The sequence below is a fragment of the Mixophyes fleayi genome, chromosome 1 (assembly GCF_038048845.1).
Source record: "Mixophyes fleayi isolate aMixFle1 chromosome 1, aMixFle1.hap1, whole genome shotgun sequence".
Classification (NCBI taxonomy): domain Eukaryota; kingdom Metazoa; phylum Chordata; class Amphibia; order Anura; family Limnodynastidae; genus Mixophyes; species Mixophyes fleayi.
Window position 1 is genome coordinate 338,046,086 of NC_134402.1, and position 7,020 is coordinate 338,053,105.

A 7,020-nucleotide genomic window follows, 5' to 3' on the forward strand; every position below is an offset into this window, starting at 1 on the left:
CCAACTATGGTGACAGGGGAGGGAGTGGTGGCTTGCTATACTGTGTGAGTGACAGGGGAGGGAGGGGGGGTCTGCTATACTGTGTGAGTGACAGGGGAGGGAGGGAAGGCCTGCTATACTGTGTGAGCGACATGGGTGGGGGGGGTCTGGCCTGCTGTACTGTGTGAATGAAATGGGAGTGGGGCCCGCTATACTGTGTGACTGAAAGGGGGGTGGGCTGCTATATTGTGTGAGGGAGTGTTTTTTTAATATAATGTGTGGGAAAGGAGTGGGGTTGTACTATTAAGTACATCGGTGGGAGGTAGGCTATTAATTTAATAGTGGTATTTAGGTGGGGCTAATTATTTAATGGGTGCTATTTTATTTGCTGGTGATAGTGGGGCAATTTAATTTATTGGTGGGCTATTTAATTTAATAGTGCAGCCTATTAAATTAAGATGGGGTGACAGGACCTTTAATTTAATGCTTGGGTGCTTTGGTGCTATTGGTGCTGAGTTTGGGGAGGAGGGATATTTATTAAATGTGAATATGAATTATTTAATGCCGGGGATGGTCGTAAGAAGTGGTTATACTAAACGTAAATGCTGTTAATTTATTGCTGGGACTGTTTGGAGGGAGAGTAATAGGTTTATTTATTAAATGGGAATACTATTAATTTAATGTTGGGGCTGGATAGAGGCCTAATTATTAAATGTGAGTGCTGTTGATTTAATTCTAGGGATGGTTGGAGTTTTCTAAATTTCATGTACCAATTTTTTTTGCAATAGGGCCCCCAACATTCCAAGGATCCGGACAAGCAGCAACTGATCTAAGACACCAGCAGCCACAGGTGGTGAAAGTGACAAGAATAGGTAGGAGAGACCAGGACAGTCTGCCAACTGTCCTGAATCTGGTGGGGCAGTCCCGAAATTGGGTCACTGTCACGCTTATTCAGGATTTGGTCTGATTACAAGGACAGTTAGGAGGTATGTCCCATTTCACACTGTACTGCTCATGAAGGCAGAACTGTGTGCAACTAACAGTAGTGCACAATTTTGTCTGTGTATTTGTCTAAAATTTTCTAAAATGATAGCCTTCCGTCTTAAGTGCAACAGCACCCCCTTTGCGGCACTATATGGTATTAGGTGGACCCCAGTCATTGTTTTTCCCGGTGGGCCCTTCATGCCCCAGACAACACTGCCAGCAAGACTCTTGATGAAGTGGCTCAGATTGCCGGGAAAGGCAGTCTCTTAAAGGCCAAACACAGGTGAATGGGACCCAGGAGTAATGATGAAAATGTAACCCCTTGCAGGCAGGATCAGACAAAGGCAGTGCAGCCCCTAGAGAGGGGATACTGAACTGCAGCCTGAGACAAATCATGACATGTTGTCACTCTGTGTTATAGCAACGTACTCTGTTGTACAAAGAATATTCTTTTTTTTGTTCTCATATTGGTTTTACATGCAAAATGTGTTCTGTCTGTATGCTGACATAACTACATAGTTTAATATAAAAGTGATTCCACAAAGAACTCCCCAGTGTGTGCCTATTGACAGAGTAAAGAAGCGTAATCTGCAACATAAAATGCTGTGGTCATATTCTGTCCACTGCTTGGTGTCATGTCCATTACTGAATAAGTGATTCTGCTTTGATTGCAGGCAGAGAGTCAAATAATTTCCTTGTTTAAGGTCATGCATTAGATGGAAATTAATTAATCACATAGCATCTGGAAGTTGTTTGAGCAGCCAAAAAAATAATTAATGGTTAATGGTCAGTTGATGTTTCTAATCCAAAGGTAAACCAGCATCAAATTTATTAACATTATATTAACTGTGATTTCTTTTTTCTGCTGACCATACAATTACATTGGTTCTGTATAGATGTCAACAGTGGAATACAATGTTGAGGAATACTTTGTTACTGTACATCTCCCACTATCATGTGACCATTGACATATCTATGAAACATTTGTATTGTATCTTAAAGACTAAGCCACCTTTCACTGACTATTTTCTGTATGTGGTTAAATGTGCAAAATAGACACTATGATCCTCATTCACATAGAAGGTGCAATATTGCACGTTGACAAAACCATATTGTGCTGCGGGAGGCGCAAATTTAATATGTATGGACAGATAAGAGATGGAAGAGAGCATATTCGAGCTCAACTCTAAATTCATTGAATTCTCATTGTTATGAGGTGTGGCGTAGACCTGATTTGTAGTCAGAATAATGTCTGAGTGACTTGACATAGCTAGCTGCCAGCCCATGTTAATTAGCTAAGTCAACAGGTAATCTGAGAGGTAATGGGTTAGAACTTCTAGATGATATGCAATGTGCTTCCACAGTAATACACTGGCTGAAATAGCATTGGGAAATATATTTATATGTAGCAATATAAATGTTATTGAGTCAAAATGTATCACAGACTCAGATTGTGTAATGTTGCAGATACAATGTGTCAAATGTCGTGTTGTTTCACGCAAGTGTGAAGTGTTATTCCTTGATGCTATATTGTAACCCTTTGCTTAGTGTATCCAGTCAAATAGCTAATTGAGTCAAGCAATTCCATTGTATAATCAAGGTAACAGAGACTGTATGTCTAACAGTTACAGTGTCCACTAATAGACCCCTGCTGTAAGGGGCAAAATGTGTGTGCCTAAATGTGATACCATGTCTGCTAATGTTTTAGGTAGTCAGATCGATTTACATGTGCCCAGTTCTGAAGGTGACCCAAAGTGTGAAAATGTATCCAATGTCTTAGCAGTACTGACCTGGAGAGCAGCACAAAGGAGCTGTGCATTAACCCCTGAAAGTATGGAGCGATGTTCACTAGAAGCTAATCCCCCTCCACCTTCCTCCCTCACTGTAGAAGCTGCAGGCAGTGATTTGAACGAACGACCTCATGCTGTGTGCAACACTGACAAGCTCAGAAGTGACACTTTAAAACAGAACAAAACACTGATCCCAGTTTATTGACAGTAAGGGGGGGGGGGGGGTGTCAGTCAGGCCTGTCCAGAAAGTAAGGAAGATAGAATTTTTGGGGAAAATGGCCTTTTGTACAGAGAGAAAATTGTCACAAGTATGCATCCAGATGTAATTGCTGGCAGGCAACTAGTTGTACCTCAAACCTATAGGAAAGGGTTGCTGAAAGTAGCCCATGAGATTCCCGTAGCAGAACATTTGGGTGTTGCCAGAACTAAAGCTTATTTGGTACATAATTTTTGGCATGTTTACTGACATAGCCAAGTACTGTCGCTCATGTCAAGTGAGCCATGTTGTTGGGAAGTCTGATGATGTGGGGAAGGCCCCTCTCATTCCCCTGCCCATCATATCAGAACCCTTGAACGGGTTGCTATGGATATTGTGGGCCCTCTAGCCATTCCCAGTAGCTCAGGAAAAGAGTACATTCTGACTGTAGTGGATTATGCTACTAGGTGCCCAGAAGCAGTAGCTCTTTCCTCCATTCGCTCAGACAAAGTACTAGATGCCCTTATAACTATTTTCTCCCAGGTGGGGTTCCCAAAAGAAATCTTAACTGATCAAGATACCCAGTTCATATCCAACCTCATGTAGAGTCTTTGTAAAAAGATGACGGTGAATTACTTCCCCGTATTACCCGCAGGCCAATGGGCTGTGCGAACGCCTTAATGGCACCCTAAAACAAATGCTTAGGACTTTTGCGAAGTCACAGGGAAAAGACTGGGAGAGGTTCATGCCACACTTCCTCTTTGTATATTGCAAGGTACCGCAGGAATCCACAGGCTTCTCACCCTTTGAACTCCTGTACGGGCGCCGGGTGCGAGCCCCATTAGATGGAGTTCAGGGAAAAATTGCAGTCCTTAATGGGGGTGGCACAGAGCAACCTGAAAGCTGTGTAGGCAAAACAGAAGCTGTGGTATGACCGCAATGCAGGATAACGCATATTTGAGGTGGGGCACAAGGTTCCCCATTAATGATGTCAACTATGTACTGGCAAAAGATGAGGGCCAAAAGAGGCAGAATGCATATCACATCAACATGCTCTAAGCTTATCTTGATAGGGAAGCTTGTGTATTAGCTGTGTGTAGCTTGCCTGAGAGCGATCAGGAATCTGACACCTTTATAGATTTAGCAACTGCTGCTAAAGAGGCAGGGTCCCTAGCAGACGCCCTCTGCAGTGAAGAGCTGTCTGACTCTCAGCTAGAGCAGCTAGCTGACAAGCTACGGCCCTATCAGTCCCATTTTACAGGCAAACCTGAAAAAAACTCTTGGTTACACTCTTGGTTACATATCATGTAAACACGGACAACCAGACCCTTCTCAGAAAGACAGCATATCATACTTCCCTTGAAGTGCTAGAAGCAATGAAAATGGAAATAGACGAGATGTTTGAGCTAGGGGTAATTCAAAAGTCTCACAGTTCTTGGGCTGCCTCAGTGGTACTGGTCCCAACAAAATGTGGTGGCACCCAGTTCTGTGTAGCCTATAGGAGGTTGAAAGACGCCACAGTGTTTGATGCTTATCCTATGCCTAGGATAGATGAACTACTAGATCAGCTTGCCCAGGCACGCTACATCACTATCATGGATTTCAGTAGAGGGTACTGGTAGGTCCCATTGCCACCAGAGGCACATGAGTGCTGCGCATTTATCACCCCATTTGGGATGTTTGAGTTTTTGGTCATGCCCTTTGGAATAAAAAATGCTCCTGCGTCCTTCCAGTACTTGGTCAATGACCTGCTAGAGGGCCAGGAGGGACATGCAGTTGCCTACCTGGATGATATTGCGGTTCAGCCAGACCTGGGAGGAGCACCTGATCCATCAAAATAGTGTGTTAGGCCAAATTACTGAGGCAGGTCTGACAATCAAGCCAAAGAAGTGCCAGCTTGGCATGCGTGAAGTGCAGTACTTGGGGCATCGTGTAGGGGGAGGTACCCTCTGCCCAGAGCCAGGCAAGGTAAATGGCTATCATGGCGTGGCCGACCCCTACCACGAAAAAACAGGTCATGTATTTCTTAGGTACAGCTGGGTATTATTGAAAGTTCGTGCCCCATTATAGCACCCTAGCCAAACCTCTGACTGACTTAACAAAAAAGAAATTACCACAGGTGGTTAACTGGACAGAGAATTGTGAAAATGCATTTACAGCTCTGAAATCTGCTCTGCCCAGTTCCCTGTGCTACAGGATTTTAAACGGAGGTTTATAGTACAGGCCTACGTGTCTGAATAGAGCTTCTGGGGATAATGGAAAGCTTTTAAGGTGGAGTTTAATTTTGCAGCAATATAACTTCACCATTCAGCACCAGAAGGGCGCAGAACATGGAACTGCAGATGGCCTCTCGCGCCAAGGGGCAGAAGTGGTGAATGGGCAGGAGAGACAGTAACAGGTCACATTTCTCTGTGCCCTAGGTTTAGGGGGATGTGTGACGATTATGTAGTATATCTAATGACTGATTGTTATTTTCTGTTGAATTCATGTATGACAATTTATATTGTATATAACCAATGAGGGAACATTGTATTAATAAACAGTGAAATAAGACGGACCTGCTCACAAGCTAATATTCAATAGTAAAATTTGAGTTTGATACAAGATATTAAGTGCCACAGATTGCATATTGTTCAAGCCAGATGCAATAGTAAAAAGTGCTTAGTGCATCTATATAATCCATTCACAGCGCAATTTTGGTTTGGGAGTCACAGGTTTGTTTTGAGTATAGAAGGATAATAAATGTAAGTTTTGAATTTTGCATCAGGGTGGTAATCTGATAGAATATCCTAGACAGGTTAAGAAAGTGATTGGGGAATTTGGTGAGCTTGCCTGAAGAGGTGAGGTTTCAGGAAATGTTTGAAGCTTTAAGGGTAGAGGAAAGTTGTGCTGTATGAGTGAGGGAATTCCATAGAGTGAGTGCAGCCAAAGTGTAGCTGGAAAAGGGAGCAGGTAAAGAGTGTGGATGAAAGGTGAAGATCTTGGGCAGAGTGGAATGAGATATTGTGCGACAAGTGAAGAATTGTATGTTGTTGCCGTTTTATTAATGGCTTTGTATGTTTATTTTGGATGTGTAAAACTCAGGCAACCAGGGACTGGCAGAACATAGTAACGATAGAAGGTTGCTTTATAAGATTTCTAAAAATATAATACAAATAGATTGTATGGATGGGAATAATAAGATGGGAATTGTAGTAGTCAATGTGGAAGATTATGAATGCATGAATTAAAGATTTTGTTGTGTCTTGTGTGAGTTGTATGCATATTCTGGAGATGTTTCTTAGATGGTTTACAGGATTTCGATATAGATTGGATGTGGGGAGCAAAGGATAGTTCTGAGTCAAGCAAGGTTTGAAGAAGTGGAGATGTTGCCTATAGCAACCAATCAGATTCTAGCTTTCATTTTGTAGAATGCACTAAATAAATGATAGCTAGAATCTGATTGGTTGCTATAGGCAACATCTCCACTTTTTCAAACCCGCAGTCTTGTAAATATATCCCTTAGACTGTGAGCTTGAGGTTTAAGGTTGATTTTTGCATTGTCAACAGAAATCGATATGTCAGATAGGTAGCTTCTGGTGGAAAGATTATTAGCTCAGCTTTTCAAAGATTGAGTTGGAGGTGGTGAGATGACATCCAACAAAGACATTTAGTAACGAGAGGATAGATACATTTGTGTGTCACCTACAATGAGGTGATATTCCTACCTAATTGAGATTATTAGTTTTCCAAGGGAAGTGGTGTAAATAGAGAAAAGCAAATGACATAGAACTGAGCTATGTGATACTCCAGCTGAGAACACAATAAAGGAGTGGATTGAAAAGAACGGTGTCCTCAAGGTAATGCAGCATATGTATAAGAAGTGAGTGGTCAGCATTGCCAAATGCAGCAGAGAGGTCTAGAGGAATTAAAAGCAACTAGTGTTTGTTAGAGTTATCAATGATCAAATCATTGACCACCTTAATCAGTGCAGTGTATGGGGAGTGTTGGGAACAAAACCCTTATTGTAAAGGATCCAATAAGTTGTGTAAGGAAAAGGAAACATGTGAATTGAGTTTAGACACGCCTTTC